Below are 27,637 nucleotides of genomic sequence, written 5' to 3' on the forward strand. Positions count from 1 at the left end.
TAGAGCATATGATTGAATTCCTATCTCCATATACATGGATGTTCACTCCACTGTAAACAATGTAGACTAATACAAATTTGGCAATCATTGAATAGATTTTCTTGCATGAGAAGTTACAACTTCAAGATCGATTTCTAACTATAGTTTTCATGACATAAATTTAACAAACAAGAGAAAGGATAATCACATTAGTTTCAATGAATATACCTACATAACTATAAACATATATATGCATGTGTGGTGCCACAATTTTTGAATAGTAATAAAAGCACATCTTTGGGGAATACCAAGGAACTTTAATGTTGTCTTCAAAATGTTTCATACATCTGTAATCTCAAAATTTGCAGTAGTGCTTATAATATCTTCTTCTTGTCTCTTTTTACATGTAACAATTAATCTCCCTTTATAGAGAGTGAAAAAGTTTGACACTGAAAGGACATGCCCTTTCAAAAACACAACTAGCTAACTGACAAACAACTATTGAATTCTTAACAGAAACAAATTAAATAAACTAAGATGATAGATGTAATCATCACTACAGTAATATTGGAATTCCTTGGTCCATTTCCTCATGGCATTATCAAGTGGGTAAGCGCGACCAACCACATATATCACAAAGGGTGCCATGTCTCCATTTTCATCAACTCGCGCCCTTGACCTGTCTAGGAATCCAATCAAATTTCCTCAATGGGTGTTTCTCTTTTGAATTGGATCAACATTAAACCCTTTTTACAAAAATATTTATTCCGCTGGGAGCAAGGAGGGTTCCTCAGGCACTTTTTGTCATGTGATTTTGGTAAGAAAACTTTTTTAGCTTCATTCCAAGGGTGATACAAAGGCTTGGTGATGACAACTTTAAGTGGTGAAAACTTTGGTCATAACATGACCATCTGTGGGTCTTTATAGATTAAACAAGTGACAAAGGTGCCCCTACACCACCTAGTTCAAACACTCTTATTTATAATAATTTCCTATGATTGAAAAATAAAATTGGAATGAAGATCTATCATCTTGTCAATGACTCATTTCTCTAGCTTGTAATAAAAAAAGGGAAGGTTACCGAATTCATTTGTACATGGCCTTTTTAGGTTACCTATTACATCTTCTAAGTGGCCTTATTAGGACCTTACAAACATATTTCATTCTCAAACCCTTAATTAACCATTTAACCCCAATAATGTCAAATAATGATATAAATATGTCTGCAAATATAAAAAATGGAATGGTGAGTCGATGTAATCAGTTTTGATATCAATATAGCATGGTTTTCTACTCATTTTTCATGTTTTTGATAGTATAACAGTCTGATCACTTGAGTTTTCTATGTTAATACCTTGAAGTTTTGGTTTATCTTCTATTGGATTTGATGTGACACTGAACAAACTTAAATTTGTTTTTTATTCTATTCAACTCCATCATTGTTTAGGCAAGATATTCAAGTTTTTGTCTAGATTACAAACCCTTGGTCTAGGGTATCCAGTGACTGGTAAAAACGTATTAACTTTTGTTTTCATGTGCATCAAGTCCCCAAACTTGGTAGTATAGAGGGGAAGGATGTGTACAATACGTATTTAAGCCTACAGGAGATATTGTACGGATTGGCACATGTGTTGGTGGATGAAGATGACTGAAAATCTGTCTCAGACTGGGACAAAGAAGTGAAGTGGCAGTTTGATAAAGTTTTTGTGCATGTAGGTTGCTTGGAAGGGAAAGTGGTAGTTTGGAGAGATGTAATAGTGACTATTTAATGTGTCCAAGTGTTTAAAAGGGTAAGGGATACTTTTTTGGGGTTGTGTTGGGTGACTGTCTCAGATAAAGGTATGACTGACACAACTGACAGTGAATCCTTATGTTGGAACTTAAGTTGCAGTCAAAGGTTGGATTGTTAGGTTTCATTGGGGAATAGTATTGAGTTATGTTGAAGGTCTCTTAATATGTGTGAGGATTCAATAGTCCTAAGGTTTAAGGGTTTGTTTCAAACCAGGAGTTGTTAAGGGTTGTTGAATGTTTAAGGGGAAAGTTTATGGGATAGTCACAACCATATAAATTTTTTAATGTGTTGACAGAGGTTTGAAGGTGTTAATAAGCCATTGTGAGTGCTTTGGAGTATGGGGATGGTTCGGTTGTGTGTAGGTGAGTCTAGGTTGTTACTGCAAGAAGTGGAGCCTAGTTGTCAATACAAGGGCTATTGAGTTGTCAATATGAAGGATGCTTTCATAGGAATGGGTATGTATTCAAATAAAAGTTGCCAACCAGAGTATGTTATGACCAATAAGAGCATTGTTTGTGAGATCAAGTTTGGAGTGAAAGGTTGGATAAGGGTGTTGAGGCCTAATGAATGAAGGCTTGACCATGGTGGTCATTTGAAGAAGCAAAGAGATTGTGAGTGAGTCAGGAATGACGGTGGATCTTGGAGATAGGTCCTAATTATGAGTTTGAAGGTGTTGTTACCAAAAAAAGTTGGAACCATGTTGTGTTTCATTGCAATTGTTAAGAGGGCCATGATGGCTCCTCATCATCACATGACCCTCCTTGTGTTCCTCTAGGGTTCATGTCCTCCTACACCACTTGTGACCTCTCTTTCAAGAGTACAAACTCTCCACCACTAGGCCAACTCAGGCTGTCTTCAAACTCATGCATTGCCACTACTTTGTAGGAATTGATATCATTGTTTCATAACATAGTAAACTGTCAATATATATGCATCCACATTATCTTGGTTTATTTCTAACTTTGGGAGTAATGGTGTTAAATATCGATGGTGTCACTATCCTCATACTACAGTGGTCACTACTTTGATCTTATCAGAGTGCTTTGACATTGTTGTAATATAGTTGCTACTCTTGTGATCTATCAATGACTGTTCTTCATGATGATAGTGATGCCTCCTATTCTGGTCATGCTTAGGGAAAAATCTATACATATACTTCAATTTTTCTTATTAACGTAAAATTGGCATTATGTTGATCTCCATAAAACCTCAAATTACCCATCCCCAGGACCTCCCCGCACTAGGTACTTGGAGTACCTGAGTACTATGTTACTATGTTAAATGTTTAATGGTTTTAGTTAATTTTGCAATTTTTCTATGTTTAAGTATTTTAGTTTGGTATATTATACTAAAACATCATTTCATAACTAACATTTCAAGTTCTTTATAACTAGTTCTAAGAAGACTTTCGTACTTGCAACATCATTTTGCTTAGTTTGTGAAGGTTATAGACTGAATTTTCCATAGCCCAATTTTTTTGCCTGTGAAGAAAGATCATGCCAGATAATATCAGAAAAGAACAAAATAAGGAGACAATTGCTAGATTATGGTCTAGTTTGAAAAGAAAAGGTGGTGGAAAATGTTATTGTCCCTACAAAAATTGTAAGGGCTTAAAGACTACAAGACTTCTAATCACAATAGCATAGAAACATTGTAGGCAACATGGTCACATTGAAGGGGGGTATGATTATCGTCCATTGGTAAGTTGTTCATTATATCGTTTTAATAATTTATATACATAATAAATCACTTGATGATGAGATCATGATAATGGTTTATTTATGTCAATCATTTTTATATAGGTGGAGCACCCTAGGGCACATGATATGGACTACCACAACCCGAAGAATGTGGTTTTCCAAGTGGAGGAACATGGAGGTGTGAATATTGAAGCTAAAGATAATGATCATATGGAAGAACATTATCATGCACCAGAAAACATAATTGAAGATGATGGTACAAATACATTGATCCATGACACATTTAGTACTAGCACAACTAATCATGGTGATCAAGATGACTTTGATGTTGTTCATGATGTACCTCTACTTGAGAAGGCATACGAACCCCTTTACGAAGGCTCTCAAACAACTCTTCTCTCTGTTGTATTTTTTTTGGTGAACTTGAAGGTTATGAGAAATTTATCCAACATAAAAATCTCACATATGTAAAGGTATGTCATAGATGTCATCTTTTTTCATCTATTTTTGTTGTTATTTCATTATAGTTAATAAAGGGTGAAACATGCACCATTAAGATTCTTTATATTAACAAATTATATTTTTGGTTGTAGATTGATAGGTGAGTTTTTGTTACCACCATCAAATATTCTACCTCGCTCATCCTAAGAATTATTTGCCATTATGAAAGATATTGGAATGGAGTATCAAGCAATAGATGCATGTCCCAATGATGATATTATATATCATACACAATATGAATTTGCAACAGAATGCCCTGAATGTCATATGAGTAGATATCAAATAGATCAACTAACAAAAAAGGTGCCTCACAATAGAAGTCAAGATGACATTATTCAAACCTAAATAATTGTAATCTCAAGCTTTCATTGGCAGCGAATGGTGTCAATCCATTTGGAGAGCTGAGATCTACTTACTCGGTGTGTCCTATTTTTGTTATCAACAATAACATTCCTCCATGAATGTTAGTAAAGAGGGAGCACATAATGTTGGCAATGATTGTTCCAGGTATTTTTTCATTTAATAGTCATCTACATTAAATTATAAATATTGTAGCAAAATGGTCATAATACTTATGTAATGTTTTTGTTCATTCAAATAGGTGAGTACCAAGTTAAAGATATGAATGTATATATTGAGCCTCTTATTGACAAGTTTCTAGAGTTATGGAATGGTGTCACTATGTATGATGTCTCTAGACCAATAGGACAAAGACAATTTCAATTCCATGCAATGCTTGTATGGACAATTCATGATGCCCCAAGACTAACACATTTTTCTGGTATGTTATAGTGTTCAACTTGCACATAATTATAAATATAAAAATTATCATATTTAATTTAATTATACATGATCTTGTAGGTATTCAAACAAAGGGAAAATTTGCATGTCTAGTTTGTGGTCCAAAGATGAAATCTCATCATTCAAAAAGTTTAGGAAAGCAAGTGTTTGATGAGTATAAGCACTTTCTCCACAAAAATCATAAGTATCGAAATACTGAAAAACATCTTTTGAATGGGAAAGAAGAGACTACATCAAAGCCACGAAGAATGACACCTTCCCTATGGAAGTTGGAATATAATGGAATTAATCATCAAGGTAATGTCAATCCATCTAATTTTTTATGTTTGAAATTTATATTTTTATATTGTGTTTTGTTTACTGATGATGTAATTGATGATGATTGTCGTTGTTAACTTTTTAAACTTATATGCCTCATGAAGGTCATCAAGGCATTAATGACCACCTTCCAAAGGGACTGAAAAGTTATCCTAGACAATTTAGTAGGCTGTCCTACTATGAGCAACTACAAATTGTGCATTTGTTTGATACTATGCACATTGGAAAGAATATAACAAAGACATTATAGAAAATATTGGATGGAAGGCATCACAAAGAAAAAATTGTCAAAATTTGTAGTAACATTCAAGAATCCAATTATGCAATAAAAAATGTCATTCAATCAAATAGTGATGGAGACCGGATTAATATAAGTGCCCTTCCTTGGTTGTTAACAGAGCAACAAAGCAATTCTCTAAAAGAAGTCCTATGAAAAATTTGATTTCCCGCAAGATTTGTTCCGAACATAAAAAATCTCATAACAAAGAAAAGTGTATTTGGGCCACAGATGAAAACGCATGCTTGACATACCTTCGTTAAGATAATTCATGTTCTTTTGTATTTACTATATATTTGTATACTGCATGTACTTTTCGTTAAGATAATTCATGTTGCTAATGTCAAGGTCTGAAAAATAGGGGTTGTTTGTTTTCCTAGTAAAGTACATGAAAACAAACAACCCCTATTTTTCAGACCTTGACATTAGCAACAAATCTAATACAGTTATCAACACTTGAGGCCCCAGTTGGGCTTATTCAAATTTTAATCTCAACATCAACTTTAGGGCCGACTTCTTCATCAACATTACCCTCATTTGCAAAATATCAACAGCATACGTTGAACCATCTATTACAAATTATTTTTGTCTCTTGGGAAATAGAGTCATTCACTTGCAAACCCTATGTATAACTCTGAAAGACAATTTTTAAATCCTCTCTTGGATGGATCTGTTAGTTACCCAACCCTCAATGTCACAATTAAATATCTTGAATCATAGTTAGTCTGACTGAATTTAACTTTCACAGAAAGACCAAGCAAAATAAAATGCAAATAGCTGCCTTTTGTCCCAAATGCACTTTATATTCTTCTAACTTGTAATTATAATAAAACATCTTCACACAAGGATTTAAGATAACAACCACTTACTTTAAATGGTTATAAAAGAGAACTGATTTGAAAATAAAGAATCCACAACACAATTGAAAATAAGAAAACTGGTTTTCTTTGTATTATCTTGAAAATAAAGTCTTTTGACTTGAAACACAGATATATACTTCAAGACTTTTTTCTGTAGCTATCTATTTCTATCTTCCAAAACTTGTTCTCATCAAATTATTACATTGAATATTATATAATATGCCACAGGGTCATGCCCTTTGATTGAAGTCTTTTGAGAATAGATGAAACCTACAACTAATCATCTAGTTAAGCATAAATGCACATTAGTTAAATGTGCTAGATACTTCTCATTGTATCTAGTATCACAATATAGGATTGTGTCTTGGGCTTCCACCTCCATCAGGGCCATGCTTTCCATAAAGTCTGCCACCTTATCAGCATTCTGGTCTTCAGTCACTTTCAGTGCACTTTTGAGTATATGTTGACATTCATAGATCTAGGCCATTTTCTCTTTCTGCTCTCCATCTTTGTTCAGAAGGAATGAAATATTATTTATGCTATTATGGAGGAAGGTTTCTCCTTCTTCTCTTAACTCTATTAGGTATTCTTTATGAGCTTTCATCAAATCCTCACAAACCTGCATTGCATCAAGTTATGCTTCATCTCCATTTTGTAACTCCTGGGATCTCTAATGCAATCACTTGTCCAACTATTCATGTTCTTCAATAATAGTGTGGTTCTTGTTGTATATGTCCTAGTACTTATCCATCCATGTCATCATATTAGTGAACCTTCTCTGAATCAGGATTGACATGGTTTCATTTTTTATTATTTCCAATTGAGCCTGCAGTTGATAGTTTTCTTTTTTCAATTTATCATTCTTGGTCTAGGGATATGAGCTCTCGCCCTACATCAACAATCTTTGTGGCTCCTTGTGTTTTAACATTTATTTCAAATGATCAACCTCTTTTCTCATCCTAACAATTTCAATCTTGTTTGATTGATTCTCCTTCACCAAGAATTGAATCCTCACCTTGTTCAGTTTGGCTATATTTACTCCCAAATATGCTATCATTATAGGATATGTCTCGCCAACTTGTAAGGTCATGATGTGTCTGAAAGCTTTTTGAGTATCAATAACCATAGACTTATTACTTGGGGATACAATGACCATATTTTTATAGAAAGTTTGTCAGGGTTATATAGTGATCCCATGTACACTTGGGTCACACCCTCAGGAGACAATTTGTGCTTGGCATCAATATCATGAAGAAAATTGTCAAATATTAGGGCTGAATTCAAATCCCATCCAAGAAAGATCAAAACACTTGCATATTTGAGAAGATTCCTTCCTCTTTTAGAGGTCATCAGGGTTATTTCTTGTGATACTTCATTTTCTAAGGTGGCTGCTAATTGTTTTTCATTTGAGGTATTGACCTCATCAACACTCTCCCTGATTTCTTTTCCTTTTATTTAGTACAAGAATGACATAAATTTAGGAGACATTATAAAATCATCATTAGATATAAAAGTATCACAGGTCAATTGCCTTGGATCATCCTCCACTGGGATTCATTCATTAGGATCCCTAACAGGTGACACATGTTCTTCAATTAGTATCTTGGAGAATTGTTCAAATGAAAGCTCATCTTCTTTTGACGATTCCTCCTTCTCTGAATATGATATATCTACAATCTGCTTCTCCCTATCCTTTTGTTCAACATCTCTATTATTATCATCAATAGCCATTTTGGCATCCTCCTCATCCAGATTTTGTATTAAATCATCTTTTAAATATGGGATGTGTTCATAATCACCCAGTCTTTGCTTCTTCCTCACTAAATGAATATATCCTTCTGGGTCAAAGTTTTTCCTTGGAGCACCCAATTTCATGTTATAATGGAACAATTTGTTCCATGTGAGCTCCTTCCCTTCTCTCCCATTCACAACAAACTTGCTAACACACAAAGTCCCAAGTAGAAAGGATTGCTTATCATGTGAAGCTAAATGCATATAATTTGATTCCCCCATTTGGCTTGTGATCTCTAGATAAGTTATTCTATTAGGAACCATTTTAGGTAGCAATAGTGGGGCACCCTCAAAGCCTTAAACCATTATCATGGTTACATCAAAGAAGCAATACCAATCTCCCCAATTATGTTTAACAATCTTCGGTCCTCCAAAATCTACACGCCTTAAGAATCTCTTTATATCTTCTGAAAGTGCGAAGTTGCAAGGGTAATTATAAAACCTGTAGTGTTTTAACAAAAAAATCTTCAAAATAATTGTAATTTGACCTGACAAATCTACAATCCCATATTGAAGTCCATAATTGGACTAGTAGAGAATGGTTGTCATCCTCATATCTTCTTATCCTCATTTTGTCAGGCCATAGACCCATCTCTTACCCATAGAACATCACCATATGCATGAGTAAGGAATAGTGTACAAAATGAATCTTTGAAGAGTCCATCTGAATGGCTGTAAGTCCCATCACAAGTTGCTTTGCTACGAATGTGGTAAAATCAAACTCTCTGGTCTTTTGGGTTTGAATGTCTGCCACAATAATCATAGATTTTACTCTCACAAAGTCTAGATTATTCAACCCTAATACTTGACCAATTGAGTAATATGTGTATTTAAAAGAGTCCTTAAACAAGTTTACATGAAATGCTAAACCTTCCCTTGTTTCCAATGGTACCTCAGGATTTAGCAAATGAAGGGGTAAACTCCACCCGACATAAGTGGTATCCAATCTTCTGTATTATTCCAGCAAATTCCCAAGGATGATAGGATGATTGTAAACTCCACATAAATCAAAAACCTTAGAAATTGCCTCTCACAACACGAAGAAGCAGGGGTTCCCGTCTTGATTGCATATTGCCATTTTTTTTGGATCAAAGTTCTATGCTAGCAACTTTAGGAGATCAACATTAACATACACACTTGGAACCACAAGTTTTCCTAGACTCAACTGCCATAGATTGCAAATGGGCTCTGGTTTTCATGATTGTGATAGTGAAACAAAAATAACTCATATCCCCTAATAGTCGTGTATACATCTCCTACATTAGCATAATTATCTTCTAATTTCCACTTTGTGGACCTCTTAGGTTTAGGGGTGGAACCTGGAAATTGATCCAGTAGGTCCTGATTTAGTTGTTTGTCCTCCCCCTTCATTTTCAAACTTGTTTCATCTATTTTTTGTTTCTTTCCTTTAATCTTGCTTGTTTCCCCTCTTTGTCTCTTTGCAAAACCACTAGAGCTTTCCATTTTACAAGCAACTCAATAGATTATTTGAAACAATCATAGGGGAATCAATCAGAGCACTTACTTTCTGCCTTCTACTATATCTTCACCCTACCTTAATGTCATTTCCAACCTCCTGTAATTCTAGGTGTAACGTCCTTCTGGATATAATTCTTAGAGAATGTCATTCATGTAACAATAAATATGTCTTATTTCTGCAAATCAATGTGCAATTTTTCTGATGATGTATGGCATTGGCTTAACTCCTTCCGTCACTATTCTAAATTTGGTGCCTTCCTGACAATTTAGTTGCTATAGATAAATATGCCTACATTAGTAACTGTCTACCTTTTGCATCATTTCAGCTTGAGCTATACCGACAAGTAACCATTAACTTATTTTTTGATCTATAGATATTTATGTCAGTAATCTCTCGAACGATGCCCATCGGTATTACTTTTAGTATCGGCATATCCAAAGATTGCTTTCCGAACTTTATAAGTCATTCCGATAAGGGTCTTATCATTGATCTCTTGCTAAATCGGGATATTTCTCTCGACATCACTCTATTGATCAAGATAACTTCATCTATTGGGACATTGTTAATGCATTATTCTGACTTTGCAAGATATCCTGAACATCTCCTAGATTATGTTCATCGACATTATTTTCATTATCAGCGAAGCAAAAAGGTGTTCTCTCATCTTCATAAGTTATACTGATAGAGGCTTTATCCTTGAATTCGTCAGAAGTCATCCTGATATATGTATCCCAGTTCATGGTATGTTATCAGAGTACCTAATCTGACTAAGCTTCTTTAATGTTTATGTTTTCAGTTTGCAGACTCCTTTATCAAAATAGTTTTCCTAATATTACTTTATTCGCTGACTATCGGAATAGTTTCACTAGTCAGGATGTGCTTGATAGGTTACTCCGACCTAATAACTTATTCTAATGAGCTTCAAAAATTTCTTCCATCGAGATAGTTTACACTGTTTGGATAGCCTTCAACTCCTACCTCACTCTTACATGTTATTCTAATGGGCCCTGTATTGTTATAAGTGATCCCTAGATGTGTATCAGGCTAACCTTACTCTGTTAGCATTGTGAAATATTGATATTCTACCCTTAGTAATTATTTTGATATACATATCAATTTTTGCACTCGAAATAGCTATGTCGATAACTATGTCCAACATTGACTTATCAGATCAGGTTATCTATCCTGATATAAAATGTTGCTTAATGTGGGTTATTTTTCTAATCTTTCTTGGGTCTATTAGGGATTATTTTAGGACATTATGGTTACAATATGTAAGGTTTTTTTATTGAGTAAAAGAAAACTTCTATAGCTTCAACCTTTTGCCATGTTAAATACAAAAGCTTGGTGATGACAGACATGCTAGGGATATTAGGTGTTATTACTGGATTTTATTATTAAGTTTTTTTCTAAGTCTATTGGTTTCATTTCGCTAATGTTTTTTTTATATTTAATCTTTGTCATAGGGTGAAATTCATCCAACACATAGCACAGACAAGGATGTAGCTCCCAACCCTTCTACCTAGTAGGTAAACCTCATTGTAATTGTACAAATTAGATAGAAGCAAAATGTTATATTATTATGTTCTTTTCCTTAGGGTTTTGGATTAATTTTGACAATGTTACTAATATTCTTGTCACAGTCGGATGTTCAAGGAAAGGCTCCTGCACTACTTGATGACATCTATACAAAGTTAGACTCACTATTATGCGATGATGACATCGCATATTCCACAAACCCTGTCGAAATGATGAAAAAGATCCAAAAAAAAATTAATTGAGAAATTCTTGCTTTGATATACCGAGTCCCTCAAACTGATGCAATAAAAGAGAGGGTGCAACAATTGATGTAGAGAGCACAAATGGAAATAAGCAGTAATGGAATCTTTAAGTATAACATAAGTTCAAAAATGGTTTATATTTTACTCTTTTATGTCATGAACTAAAATATGTACATGTTGTTTTTACAGGAAATATTGTGCGCTCATTGAGTTGGTGGCCATGATAAGGTTACTCTAGGTAGTTCAGGTGATGACCATGTTCCATACATTAAAACTGCTTTGATGCTCTGATATATCCTCTATGTGTTCACAAGCTCCGTGTTGTTATCAAACATGTGACTACTATCACTTGTCTTTTGATATCTTTTCAGACCATATGTTTCCTCTTTTATAGATCATAGAACTATTCATTCTTCATAAGAACCCCAATACTTCTTTTTCAACTAAGGTCTTTGCCTTGAATATTGATCTCTACTATTTTGATTTCATGATTCATCTCACTGATGCAGAGACACCAAAGATTTCTCACTTGGATCCTAATATGATCCATTCAACCTTCCAATATAGGCTGCATTTTAGAGGCATTCCTAAACCAATATCATGGAACTACCAACCATCCAAGGATCCAAACTAATCCAATCTACCCTTTCAACATGTTCATCAATAATTTTAATATATATAAGAGGCATAATTCAAGTACAAACTCTTCTAGATACACCAAGTGGATGGGTTTGAGATATCTAACAAGATGAATGTTTTGTATATTTAATGTATTGTATATTTATTGTGTAATACCCTAAAAATGGTCATCTAAACCATGGGCCCCTAATCTCAACAACATCACCAAGGTCCTAACCAAAGACAATTAAATCAACTTTGAGCACATTATTAATTCTTCAATCATTAAATGTCACATGGCAAGTGAATTATTCTATATTAATTAAATATTTATTTAATTAATTGAATCATTCCAAGAATATCATTTTGATCAATTATCCTATTTAAATTATTAAATATCCTAGCATATTTAATTAATTAATAAATTTGCCATTTAATCATTCAAAAAAGGAATTAATTTATTACAAAAGAGGAATTAATCACAAAGCAAGAGTTGAATTGAAAATAAAATAAAAGAATTGAATTGAGAGAGAAATCAAACTTGAGATATTATTTCTTTTTCTAAATTTAGAACTTGAAATCAGAAAAGCAATTAATTGAATTATTGATTATTCTCTAAAATTGGAACTCAAAGCTTTTCAGAAAAAGAAGTTCAGTTGCATTGAAAAGACTCTTTTCTTGAATAAATCAAAGAATTATTTATTTTTATCACAAATGCATGGAATTAATTAAATCTTATTTCCAATCCAACTTGAACTTCTTATTTAAATACATTTCAATTAAACTATAATTGGAATCTATCTCAAGGTTAACTAAATCTGATTTCTCAATTATTTCAATTAATCCTAAATTGTGCTTTTTCTTGATCTCTCTTGTAATTCTCTATAAATTTAGCCTTCAGCTCTCATTCAAATCACCCCAGAGATTTTTGAGAAACACCTTGGAGATTTGTTATTATTCTGATTTTGCTCTGGAGTCATTGAATATATTGTGCTTTCTTTTTGAGATTTTTTGCATATTTAGTTTTATCCATGATTGCTTGAATCCGTTATTGCTTGAATTCGTTATTGCTTGAATCTTTCATTCATCTTGCATCCATTTAGCTTAATATCATGCTCATATAGATTAAATCCTTCATCTTGGTGTAGTCTAGTCATTGGTATTGCTTATACAAATCTGAGAGCAATCTTATACTCACATCTTTTAGAAGGCAATTAGTCAATTTGTTATGGTTTTATTATTCATGCTTATATCTGTCTAACCATACATGTAATGACTTAATTGAAGTGTTGTGTCTTGCAACTATTAGACTCATTTCACTTTTTCACTCACACAATTCTGGTGCCCACCGTGGGGCAGAAGACTACATTTTTTGGCCTCCAAGACTAACTTTTTATTTTTATTTTTTTCAGATTTTTTGAATTTTTGGATTTTTGTCCGTACAATTTCTGTGTAATATCATACGACATTTCCCATATGTCAGAATGACAAACTGTAGGTGTTGTATGATTTGGTATAGTTTATCATACGACCTGGTAAGAATTGTTGTACGATTCTGTATTTTCTTGGTCAAAAAGCAGATTTCATTCATCAATTTTCTCATTCAATTCTGACTATACTGACGACTGACCCTAGTTGTTTATCTCTCTATCTGAGAATTTTTCATAGCCTAATCAGTTTTTGTAGAACGCTTGTCGAAGAATATGCTTGTCGCACAAAGAAAATATGACTACTGATTCATTGTCTTTGTAGCTTGCTTGAGAAGAATCAACCAAACATCATGTATTCTTTAAATTCATTTTTAGGCACCTAAATTGTTATCTAGTTAAAGAACAAATCTTTATTTCATGTTTTAAGTAAATTCTGAGAGGTAGGAGAGTATGCTCTTGTCTTTATAAACAATCAGAATTCTGGACCCTTGAGGTGTTTTCTTTAAGTTTTGAGATTTGTACATCTTTAGTGGGCCTTCCCTCCCGAGGAGCTAATAACTCTTAAAGCCATTACGGCCGGTGTGAGGGGAATGACCCAAGTGGGAATGGCTAAATGCCAAGTACTCCAACCCACTATAAAATAAACATGATTTGATGAAAATCAAGTCAATGACAGTGCTTAGGAATAGCTCTCCTCTGTACCTTCGGGTATATTAAACCTTGGTTTTCAAGGCTAGGAGACCTCTTAATTAAGTTTATACCTCGATGCGCCGAATAGACCCCTTACTAGATCCAATTAAAATTAGAATCTACTCGGTTCACCTCCGAAAGGGGGATAATCTTTATGCAAGAGAGATAGTAACTCTCCCAAGATACTTGTCATTCTGTGCTCCCATTAGCGTTTGGAGTTGGCTAATACGGCATTGAGAATCCATTGCATGAGACTCAGCGGCTGTATTCCGATTAGCTATTGGGTTCCCGAGTCTATAAGAAAAGGTTTTCTTCTCTCACCAAATTCTGTAGGGTTTGCATGTTGTGATTAGAGTTATTATTCATATTATGTGTTTTCTGTGTTTTCATCCCTCAAACTAAAACTGGAATACCAAAACTGGAGAAAACAAGAAATAACTCAGTGATCAAAAAATATGTTTGTGTCAGAACTAGTCTATCCTAAGTTGAAACTCTGTCAAAACTAGTCTATCCTAAATTGAAACTTTGTCAAAAATAGTCTATCCTAGTCAAAACTCAATCCATCTCAAAATTGGTCATACTCAGCCATTGAAAAACTCAAAATTTAGTCTTTGTCCAGTGACCAGTCATATGAGTCTAATTATTTATCGTCCTGCTACATACCTTCTATCGTATGAGATTTCATTAATCCTAACTGTCTGTCGTTTCAGCCTCCATCCTATGTCATACGAGCCCTGATTATCTATCGTCTGAATCTGAGAATTGTCATTTGAGGCTGAATCCTGTGTCGTACGATAAATCATTGCACTGATCAGTTTGTCGTTCTAGACATACCCATCTGTCGTATGATATTGTTAGGTCCCGAAGACAACTGAGAGGGGGGGGTGAATTAGTTGTCAAATAAATTCAAACCAAAAACAATTTAACCAACTTAATGCTTAATACCAGTAAACCAGTTAAGTATGTCAATAGACAGTGTTAACAGTTAATTGCTATACCGGTAAAGATCAATGCATGACAAACATAAAGTCATCCACAACACATAACACCAATATTTGTACATGGAAATCCTGTAAGGGGAAAAACCATGGTGGAAAACCTTACCCACAATCAGATGATACTACTGGAGATAGTAAGTGTACATAAATGGGGTCTGCACATGCAGAAAGGCCAATAGCTTAGAGCTCACTGCTCAATCACAAAATGGGAGTCACACTAACTACAGTTGGATGGTTAAATCCAATAAGAATGTACTGCACAAAATAGCGTCTTCATATGCTGGATTCAGTACCGGTGTAATGCTGATATGCTTTCACAAAAACCTAGCTTCACCTTCAAATGATGTCTTCGTGTATAGCTTTGCTTAATCTAGCATATACCTTCACACAATTCTTTTTCGCATTCCACATTCGATCTTACAAATAAGATCTTACATTTATACCATAACCTAAGACCAATTTTAGTAGGTCGGGTCTACAAGATATTATAATAAAAACATTTTACAAACAATATAATATCCAATGCAATAACCGATTAAACATGTCGGCTTAAAGCATTTACAACAATAATTAATCATCTCCAAAGCGTGCCATGCTGATCTGGAAAAGATAAACCTGTTGGTGTAACCCTAGGTAACCCTAGACCTATTTGTCGGTAAAAGAAAACATGCAAACATGAATATACCAATGATTAATTCTTCAAAATAAATTGTCCACATGATGTCTTCGACATTACCAAGTGTCTTCCATATCATTCCAAGTGTCGGTGATCATTATATCCTACCGGTGAACCATATACCAGTAACTGTGTAACAGTTACTTGCTTGTCGGTGAATGCTGTTGGATCTCCAAAGTGCTAGTGTTTTAGTAGGTGTTGACATCAATGACAAAACCATACCAAAATACCAACAATCTCCCCCTTTGGCATTGATGGCAACACAAGATGAAAAAACCGTCAAAGTGCCAAAATAGAAATGCCAAAAACCAACAATCTCCAAAAAGATCATAACTAGAATACAGAGAGTAATAGTCTCTCCCAAACAACAATCTCTCCCCCTGGGAGCGACATGTGTTATCCAAAGTTCTCTTAAAAGATAGTGTTTTTCCATAGATATCTCTCCCCTTTGACATCAAATGCCAAAGTTACAATAACAAAATCAAGTTCATATACAAAATACCAATCAATTCAATATACCAACTACTCCCCCTGAGAAGTAGCTTCCTCATCAAAGACTGGAGTAAAATATTTCTCTGTAAATTCTATTGATTGATGATAATCATCAACTATCTAAGTCTCTATCGATGGTGGTATGACTCCAAGCTGATCTCTGAGATATTCAAAAGTCTCCTTAGGCAAAGGTTTTGTGAAAATATCTGCAAGCTGTTCTTTAGTATTCACATAAACTAGTTTTATCTCTTTTTCTTCAAATTTTTCCCTTACAAAATTTAGTTTGATAGAAACATGTTTTGTTTTAGAATGTAATACCGGATTCTTAGATATATCAATTGCTGCAGTGTTATCACAATATATTGTAATAGGTTCCTTGCATTTTACCTTTATGTCTTTCAACACTTGCTTAAGCCATAATACCTGTGTACAGTTAATTGCTGCTGCAACATATTCTGATTCTGTTGTTGATAAAGATGTACAACTCTATTTCTTACTCAACCAAGAAACTAATCTCTTTCCAAGAAAGAATGCTCCACCAGTGGTGCTTTTTCTATCATCCACATCTCCTGCCCAATTTGCATCTGTGTATGCACATAGATCAAAATTTTCATCTCTAGGATACCATAATCCAAGATTTGTAGTGCCTTGTAAGTACCGGAAAATCCTTTTTACTGCTGATTCATGATTTTCTCTAGGATTAGTTTGAAATCTAGAAACAATACATACTGCATTCATAATATCAGGTCTAGTTTGTGTCAAATACAGTAAACCTCCTATCATAGATTTGTATCTAGTTGGATTAACAGGTGTAGATTCATCCCTTTGCGATAATTTGTCATTTGTAGTCATAGGTGTGCTTACCGATTTAGAGTTCTCCATCCCAAATTTCTTTAGTAACTCTTTCAAGTACTTGGATTGACTCAAAAATATACCTTTGTCAGTCTGTGAAATCTGCAATCCTAAAAAGAATTTTATTTCTCCAATCATAGACATTTCAAATTCTTGCTGCATTTTAATAGAAAATTCCTTACATAATCCATCTTCTCCTCCAAAGATTATATCATCAATGAATACATCTATAATCAAGATATCATCATTAGTTATTTGGTAATATAAATTGTTGTTTGCATTTCCTTTAGTAAAACCAATCTTTAAAAGATACTTATCCTGTTGGCATTTGTACACTCCAATGAGACATTGTATGTGATTGAAGGTTTTGTCATTGATGGCAACCTTACAATCCTATGGCACCGGCAAGGCATTAGACTGGAAAGTTAGTGCACTGACATCAATGATCAGACTCTACATTGGTACTCAGGACACCGACACTGGCACAGAGAAAGGAACTATACCGGCACAGAGGCCGATAGGATTTTGTTATATTATATTTTGTTTATTATTGCAAAAACCTTGTAAGCTGACTTGGCATGTTGTAAAATGACTCTTATATATAAAAGAGATCATTGTAGACATTTTGAAAGTAAGGAAGAAAGTGAAGGAAGTGATGTATGTAAAATATTAAGGAAGACCTATTATGCGAAATATAGGGTAAAGGGTTTATGTAAGAAGCAGAGTAGCAACCGGTACTAAATCAGGCATTATAGATGCTATTGTAAAGCAGTACAAGATACTGGATTTGTATAATCCACATTGTAAGTCAGTGAGACTTCCCACTGAGCAGTGAGCTCTAGGCAATTGGCCTTCCTGCGTGTGCAGACCCCTATTGGAAGTAATATTCTCTTATTGGCCAGTAAGTGGATATTGTGGGTCACAAATCCCATTGAGGTTTTTCCCACATCGGGTTTCCTCGTTAAATCCTTGTGTCATGGTGTGCTTTTCATGTGGCTGTTTTTGATTCTGTTTATGGCATTATTTCTTGCATATCGGTACACTGTTATAATATATTTTGCATGTTTTAAGATAAGAAATTCTATACACCAGTTAGATACTGATTCACCCCCCCCCTCTCAGTATCTGTGGGAATCCTAACAATTGGTATCAGAGCCTGGTCCTCTATTTTTAGAAGCCTAACAGCTTGAGGAAGATCTTGACACCGGTAAAGATGGAAAATCTGATGAAGCAACTTGAAGGAGCTCTTTCAGACTATGATGCAGAGAAATTGAAAAATATCAAACTAGAAGATGAGTTAAGGGCAGCTCAAGATATCATTCAGGCACTTCAAGAGAATCTTACTGTTGCAAGAAATAAGAGAAGAGAACTTTGTGAAAAGATGCAAAATGAGAATGATGAAAATGAATCACTTAATGATCAGATAAGCAAGCTGAAACTAGAAAACATGACAACAAAGAATGAGATGCAGGATATGACTATGAGATTTTGTAAAGAGATTAAGGGTAGGAAGAAGAATGAAGAAGAATTGACCAGAAGACTAAGTGATGCGGCAAATGAGAACACAAGACTTAGCTATGAAAATGACATGTTGAAGACAGATCTAATGCACACTCAGAATGACTCCAATGAACTAATGAGACAGAAAGAGGTCTTAGAAAGAGAACTAGAAACTACAAATCAACATAAAGAAAAATTCAAGAAAAGCTCAGAGGAACTTGGCACCTTGTTGAAGAATCAAAAACCTAAAGGTGACACTTTTGGAATTGGCTTTGAAGTTGGTGAAAGCTCTGGTACTGCAAATACTTAGGATCACAACAAACCGGTAAGACAACCTAATGCTTATAAATTCAATGGAAAATGCTTTAACTATAATAAGTATGGTCATAGAGAAAATTAATGTAGATCTAGAAATTATCAGAATATCAACACACCCACCGGTCAATGTTCAAAATGCAACAAAGTTGGTCACAACTCTGAAAATTATAGAATGAATGTGAAATGTTATGTTTGTGGAAGAATTGGGCATTTATCCAATCAATGCAGAACACAAACCAACATAGGTTATGGGAAATCTATTCAGAAGAATAATGTAACTTGTTATGCATGTAACAAGATTGGGCATATTGCAAAATTCTATAGAAGTAAAGGATCACCGGTAGACAACAAAAGTTCTATCTTGAAAGGTAAAGAAAAGGTTGAAGAGGTTAAGCAAGAATTATCAAAACAATGGATTAGAAAAGGTGATCTAAATATTGGGAATACTCCTCCACCGGTAGAACCAGTCAATGCTTCACCGGCAGGATAGAGTGATGCTTCACCGGTAGGATAGAGCAGTGCTCCACCAGCAGGAAGTTCTTCATCTACTTGAAGAAAGTTTCCTTGAGGGTTTGGCAATCTAATGACACATGTGCTATTATTCCCTCGGTTAGAGATGAGAAGTTGGAAACCAACAGACAATGTTAAGTGAATACTTAACTGGCATGCATTTAATGTGGTAGATGGTGAAAAGACACTATAAATTTGAGGTTTTGGCTCCATTTCATTTCACCAAGATTTCAAACCTATGAAGAGCATGAAGATTCTGAGCTAAGGCATTTCGAGCAAGAGGCAAGAACACTTCAAGCAATCATCCATCCTAAAGGTAGTAAAAGGTATTTTATCATGGCATCCACCTCTACAATTGAATATATAGAAAACCCTACTATTGTCGAAGTTATAAAAAGACCTAGGCCCGTATTTCAATTAGTTCCCAAGGTAGAAAAGAAAGATGATACCTTAGGTGCTTTTTCTCAAATTCCTAAAGGAGTTGTTTATGGTGAAGACCCTAGAATTTACATTCACTATAACATTGAGGAACTAGGAGATGAAGAGATTAAAACCATTTTTAAAACTATCATATGTGATGAATCTGGCAATGTAAAAGATGAACACAAGATCATTAAAACCCTAGGATTTACAGAAATCCTTAGCATTCCTAAATTTCCCAAGGATGTGATTAGGATATTTTTAAATAGGGTACATGGTGAATTTTTTTGGTTAGATGCAATTCACAAAATCACTAAGGAAGCTATGAAAGTTGTCATAGGATTACCAACCACCGGTAAAAGGCCAGACAAAACTAAGAAGGTTTCCAATGACCTAGTTACTCAGTTAACTGGTGTTGCATCTGACAGAAGGTCCTTAAGAGTAAATGATGTAATAGATATTAATGTGAGATTTATCAGCATGATATTAGGATATAAAGATACTCATGCAAATAGACTTAATTCAGTTTCAAGTTTATGCATTAAGAGTGCTTATGATATGGTCATAGATAATGCAAAGATTGATGTATGTGAGTGGTTGAAGGATGAATTAATTGACAACTTAGGCAAGATTAAGAAGGACAAGAAAGGAAATTTTAAATTTGGAAATCTGTTAGTATGTGTGATGCTACATATAACCAAACAAGTTCCCAGTATAGGCTACAAAGAACTTGGATATGATATACCGGTAGGTAAATAGTTAACACAATTATTCAACAATATGGGAGAAGATAAGGAAAACAATATCCATGATTTCTTTCAAGCACTAAAGGCCAAAATGAAGAAAAGAATCAAGTTATCACAAAATATTGTTGACAAATATAAGGATGAAATATGCTTTGTAATCAAGAAGGATGAGATTTGGATGGAAGCATTCATCCCTAGGATTGTTTGGGTAATAGAGATGGGCTATGAAATAGATGATCATATAATTGAAACATATGCTAAAGCACTTCTGGAAGCCCCTAAAGAACCTAAGGAAGAAGTATTTGGTAGTGCAAGAACTATTGAAAGCCAAATACAATCTAAGAAAAGAGTGAAAAAGGTTGAGGTAGTTGTGAGAAGAGGTTCCAGATAGGCAAAAGCTATTAAAGAAGATGTGTTAAAGCAAACCGATATAACAGAGGATGAGTTAGCAGCTCCACAACTTGAGACTCATCTATAACCGATAGGCACTTCTTTGGAGAGTGACATGCTTGCAACTTTCAAAATATTTGTAAGAAAAATAGATCCCTCACCGGCAACCACACCCTCTCCTAGGAGGACAAGACAAAAACAATAAGCAGTGAGATCTCCAGTAAGAAAGGCTACACCAAAGAAGAAGAAACTGACACCCAAGAAGAAGAAGAGGATAAATAAGGACTTGGCCCCTCTTGATATACTGTTAAATGAAATTACAGAGGAAGGGAAGCTGAAGAATATAGAGAAACTATATGACACTCTAACAGCTGATGAAAAAGAACAAGTAGAAAACAGTGTTATATTGCATATGGATATGTATAAGAAATTTTTGATGGAAGCAGTAAATGAAGTTCCAGATGAACTATTTAAGATTGGAAGCAAGAAGACAAGTAGTAATAGAGCTTGACAAGAAAATAAAGATAGAAAAGCTACTTGTTGTATATCTGGTGAATTCACCCAAAGAAATTGATGACTTAATTGCTCAAGCCAACCGATCAGTATTTTCTACTGCACACCGGCACATTGCTTTGATGGTTGGAAGAGTTAATGAGGTGACTGAGGAGATAGAAAATGCATGGGACATTTTCCTAGTGGAAAAAGAAAAACAAGAAGAATACATGAGCCTCAAACCTATAAAGGTATATCAAAAAGAAAGAGACAAGGGTAAAGGTAAAGTTAGTGGACCACCCAGTATCAAGGTTAAAGACAACTTACCCCCACCTCCTTTGATTACTCCACCGGTAAAAATAACAGCTACAAAAGATCAACTAGCAGTTGAAATTATGGATGTAGAGGATGTCAATCCTAATCCTGAAGTCTTATACATAGTGGATGTTGATACTCAAAAGATCAACATTGTGGTAGGCAAAGATACAGCTGATAAGACTGACATGGCTAGTGAGCCTCTGGTAGCTGAGCAAACTAATAACACACAGGAGAAACCAGCAGATGACAAAGAGAAAAAGGTAGAAACTCAGACTTAGATTGAGACAATGCAACAAACAAAGAAACAAACAGAGAAAAAGGGTCTCGAACAAGAACAACAACAAGAACAAGAATAGGTTCATAAGGAAATAGTGCCACCGGCTACTGGAAAAGTAGAAACACCATTGCTTAAGGAAATACAAACACAAACAGACCTACCAGAGGTCAATATAAGCTTGGTTACTTCCACTGGCGGTACTCAGAATGTAGGTTCATCATTAGGCTACAAATCAACTAATGTGACTGAGGTACTCTTGGATTCAATTAAAAAGACAACAGATTGCAGCTCACAAGCTTATAAGGCAATTGATGACACCATACCAATTTTGAAGGTAATTTCTCCTAACTGTAATATAGACAATAAATATTCTTGAGGACAACTTGATACCTTGTGTAAATATATCATAGAGAACATTGAGAAAATAAAGGAAGAGACATTGAAGGACAAAGTAGAAATTGAAAAACAAAGATTCTTTGATGAGCAGATAAAGAAGTGTACTAGAGATTTTGACACACTTCTACCGGAACTGTGTAATTTATTAAAAGAGTACAAAACTCTGTACAAAGACACCTATAAGACAAACTTTTTGACTGTAGATATTGATAAGAAGATGAGCAAGGTACAAGATGAAATCAACAAACTTGCAGATAATTTTGTTAACTCACCTGATACATTATCAATTTTTGAACAAAAGATAGCAAATTTTGAGGAAGAATTACTTAAATTGGAAAGAGAAAAAGAGAGAATAGTGAATAAGGAAAAGCATCTGAGATTAAAACTGAGTCCAAGATTGGACTATTTAGCATCATTACAGAAGGAAGTATCAGAGGCACTAATACAAGGACAAAAAACACCGGTAGAGCATTTGCAACATCTCACCAATACAATTAAAAGAACAGAGACAACAATAAGAGATAGTAAAAAGTTTATGGAGAGTATAAACTTAATTTTGGTGGATCTATTTCAAATTGTAACTACCTAGTTACAAGGTTGAAACTACAAACTCTACTGACATCTTGACAACCTTTGTCATTGATGCCAAAGTGGGAGTAGTGGGATGAGAAAATTCAACATCACAAGAATCATATGCTCAGGGAGAGCACACACATTTTTGGACTTCACATTTTTGGATACACTTTTGAAATTTCTCATGAGTGTTGCCATCAATGCCAAAGGGGGAGATTGTTGGCATATGCACACTCCAATGAGACATTGTATGTGATTGAAGGTTTTGTCATTGATGGCAACCTTACAATCCTATGGCACCGACAAGGGATTACACTAGCAAGTTAGTGCACTGGCATCAACGATCAGACTCTACACCGGCACTCAAGACACCAGCACCGGCATAGAGAAAGAAAGTATACCGGCACAAAGGCCGATAGGATTTTGTTATATTATATTTTGTTTATTATTATAAAAAACTTGTAAGCTGACTTGGCATGTTGTAAAATGACTCTTATATATAAAAGAGATCATTGTAGACATTTTGAAAGTAAGGAAGAAAGTGAAGGAAGTGATGTATGCAAAATATAGGGTAAAGGGTTTATGTAAGAAGTAGAGCAGCAACCGGTACTAAATCAGGCATTATAGGTGCTATTGTAAAGCAGTACAAGATACTGGATTTGTATAATCCACATTGTAAGTCAGTGAGACTTACCACTGAGCAGTGAGCTCTAGGCAGTTGGCCTTCTTACATGTGCAGGCCCCTATTGTAAGTAATATTCTCTTATTGGCCAGTAAGTGGATATTGTGGGTCACAAATCCCACCGAGGTTTTTCCCACACCCGGTTTCCTCGTTAAATCCTTATGTCATGGTGTGCTTTTCATGTGGATGTTTTTGATTCTGTTTATTGCATTATTTCTTTCATACCGGTACACTGTTATAATATATTATGCATGTTTTAAGATAAGAAATTATGTACACCAGTTAGATACTGATTCACCCCCCCCCCTCTCAGTATCACTTTGTAGTTCTTGTGTGCTGCAAAAGCCAAGAATAATCTGACTGCCTCAATTCTAGCTACCGTTGCAAAGGTTTCATTGCAATCATCTCCTTCTTTCTGAGAATATCCCTTACACACCAGTCTTTCTTTATTTCTAACAACCTTACCATCTTCATTAAGTTTGTTTCTGAATACCCATTTTGTTCCAATTACATTTTTATCTTTAGGTCAGGGAACTAATGTCCAAGTAATATTTTTCTCAATTTGTTCTGATTCTTCTTCCATAGCTTTAATCCAAAACTTATCTTCACATGCCTCACTAACAGATGATGGTTCAATTTGAGAAATAAGACATACCTCTTTATTTGCCAATCTGCCTCTTGTCATAACTCCTTTAAATTTGTTTCCAATTATTTGATCTTCAGAATGATTCAATCTTACATACCGGGGTGTCTTAGTTTGTTGTTGTTCTTCAATTACTATGGAATCCTCTGATGGTACCGGGGTAACTGGATCTTCATTCTGTACCAGTGGATTTAGTGTAGGTTCATTTGTCACAATTTCTATTGTCAGTTCAGAGTCTATATACCTTGAAGTTCCTCTGAATTGTTCATCAATCTTTACATTTGTACTCTCAACAATTTTCTGCAATCTCTTGTTAAAACATCTATATGCCTTGCTCTTAGATGAATAACCAAGAAATATTCCTTCATCACTTCTAGGATCAAATTTGCCAATATACTCATCTCTTCTAATATAACATTTACTTCCAAAATTTTTGAAATACTTAAGAGTAGGAGTATTACCAAACCATAGTTCATGAGGGGTCTTACTGGTTTCACCTTTGATGTGAACTTTGTTGAATGTATAGACCGTTGTGTTGACTGCTTCTCTCCAATATACATGTGGTAAATTTGCTTTAGATAACATACTTCTTGCTGCATCCAAGATAGTTCTATTTTTCCTTTCAACAACTCCATTTTGTTGTGGTGTCTGAGGTGCTGATAGCTGTCTTCTGATTCCATTCACTTCACAAAATGTATTAAAGTCTTTAGATGTGAATTCACCTCCTTGATCTGATCTTAAACATTTGATTTTCGTACCAGTTTCATTTTCAACCATTGCTTTGAATAGTTTGAACTTTCCAAGTGCTTCTGATTTTTCTCTAAGAAAAGTAACCCAACACATTCTAGAATAATCATCAATAGTTAGCATGAAATATCTATCACCTTGTAAGCTTTTAGTTCTAGCTGGACCACATAAATCAGTGTGAATCAAATCAAGAGCATTATTGGATTTTTCTGGAATACTTTTGAAACTAGCTCTAACTTGTTTTCCAAATTGACATTCCTTACAAATTGTATTCTGAGGTTTGACAATTTTAGGTAGATCTCTATCTGCCTTAGAAGTACTGATCTTTACCATGCAATCAAAGTTTACATGACAGTCTCTTATGCCATAACCAACTTTCATCTATATGTGCAATCAAGCATGCCTTTTCACTATTATTCAAATGAAAGATATTACCTCTAGTCTGATTACCGGTTGCAATTTCTAAACCAGTTCTATTCATGATTTTACATTTTCCATTCTTAAATTGTAACTGAAATCCTTTCTCAACCAATTGACCAACACTTAGAAGATTATGCTTTAATCCTTCAACATAGTAGACATTGTCAGTGTTATGCTTACCATCAAGAGATATTGTACCCTTACCTTTGATTGAACAGGCTTTGTCATCTCCAAATTTTACTAAACCTCCATTGTATTCTTGAAAGTTCAAGAATTTACCTTTGTCTCCTTTCATATGATGTGAGCATCCTGAGTCAATGATCCATTCATCCTTTACTTCAACTTTAGCTGCTAGGGCTTGTTCTATCGGTTGAGCAGTAGGTGTCGGTTGATCTTCTATTATAGCAATAAAAACCCATCCATTGTCTGCTGGATCCTCATCAGAATCATCAGTCACACCTTCATCAGCAATGTAACAAGATTTGTCTTTGTTCTTCTTAAATCTGTATCTCTAATATTCAGGATTAGGCTTGTATGTCCTTCTAGCTTCTTCTCTTAGTCTAGCATGTCTATTGGGGCATCTCGAAGCCATATGACCAATCTTATTGCAGTTAAAACATTTAAAGGGTGCTTTACCTTCATACTTACTTCCAACTGGACCTTTAGGCATTTTCCTTGCAAATAGTGCTTCAAGTTCTTCAAGCTCTTCATTCTCCTTCCTAGTTTCTTCAAGTTCTCTTGCATAAAAGACTTTCCAATCTGATTTTTCAAATGATGGAGTAGATGATGTTGATGCTTTAAAGGCCAAATCTATCTTTATAGTAGCAACAGGACCAAATTCCTCAATTTCAAAAGCCAAAAGTTTTCCAATCAATGTATCCCTAGTTACTAATGTATTAGGCATTGTTCTCAACTCATTTATAGCAGTAACCTTCATTTTATATGCCGGTGGCAATCCTCTTAAAATTTTTGAAACAATTTCATCCTCACTTAAGGTTCCTCCACAACATTTAATACCCAAAACAATTTCATTTACTCTTTCCATAAAAGCAAAAATCCTTTCATCTTCTTCCATTTTCAGATGTTCATACCTGACTTGGAAGCTTTCAAGTTTTGCAATCTTGACTGTGGAATCTCCTTCATTCAGTGTTTCCAAATGATCCCAAATAGCTTTAGCAATAGACCTATCTAATAATCCCATGATTTGTTAATCTGATAATGCACTCAAAAGCGTTTCTCTTGCTTTGCAATCATTCTCCTCATCTTTAGCTAAGGTAGTTGAACTGGTCTGACCAGCTACAGCAGTAGTATAACCTTTCGTTGTAACTTCCCAGATGTCTTTACCAATGCAATTTAGATGTGTCTCCATTCTAATATTCCATATCCCATAGTTGGTTCCATCAAGTTTAGGACTGTCCTTCCTGAAATAATTAGTAGTCATTGGACCTCCTCAAGTTGTTAAACTTCTGCAAAAGAGGACTAGGCTCTGATACCAATTGTTAGGTCCCGGAGACAACTGAGACCGGGGGGGGGTGAATCAGTTGTCAAATAAATTCAAACCAAAAACAATTTAACCAACTTAATGCTTAATACCGATAAACCAGTTAAGTATGCCAGTAGACAATGTTAATAGTTAATTGCTATACCGGTAAAGATTAATGCATGAAACACAAATATAAAGTCATCCACAACACATAACACCAATATTCGTACGTGGAAACCCTGTAAGGGGAAAAACCATGGTGGGAAACCTTACCCACAATTAGATGATGCTACTGCAGATAGTAAGTGTACATAAATGGGGTCTGCACATGCAGAAAGGCCAATAGCCTAGAGCTCATTGCTCAATCACAAAATGGGAGTCACACTGACTACAGTTGGATGGTTAAATCCAATAAGAATGTACTGCACAAAATAGCATCTTCATATGCTGGATTCAGTACCAATGTAATGCTGATATGCTTTCACAAAAACCTTGCTTCTCCTTCAAATGATGTCTTCATGTATAGCTCTGCTTAATCTCGCATATACCTTCGCACAATTCTTTTTCGCATTCCACATTTGATCTTACAAATAAGATCTTACATGCATACCATAACCTAAGACCAATTTTAGTAGGTCGGCTCTACAAGATATTACAATAAAAACATTTTACAAACAATATAATAT

This window comes from Cryptomeria japonica, chromosome 10 (assembly GCF_030272615.1).
Source record: "Cryptomeria japonica chromosome 10, Sugi_1.0, whole genome shotgun sequence".
Classification (NCBI taxonomy): Eukaryota; Viridiplantae; Streptophyta; class Pinopsida; order Cupressales; family Cupressaceae; genus Cryptomeria; species Cryptomeria japonica.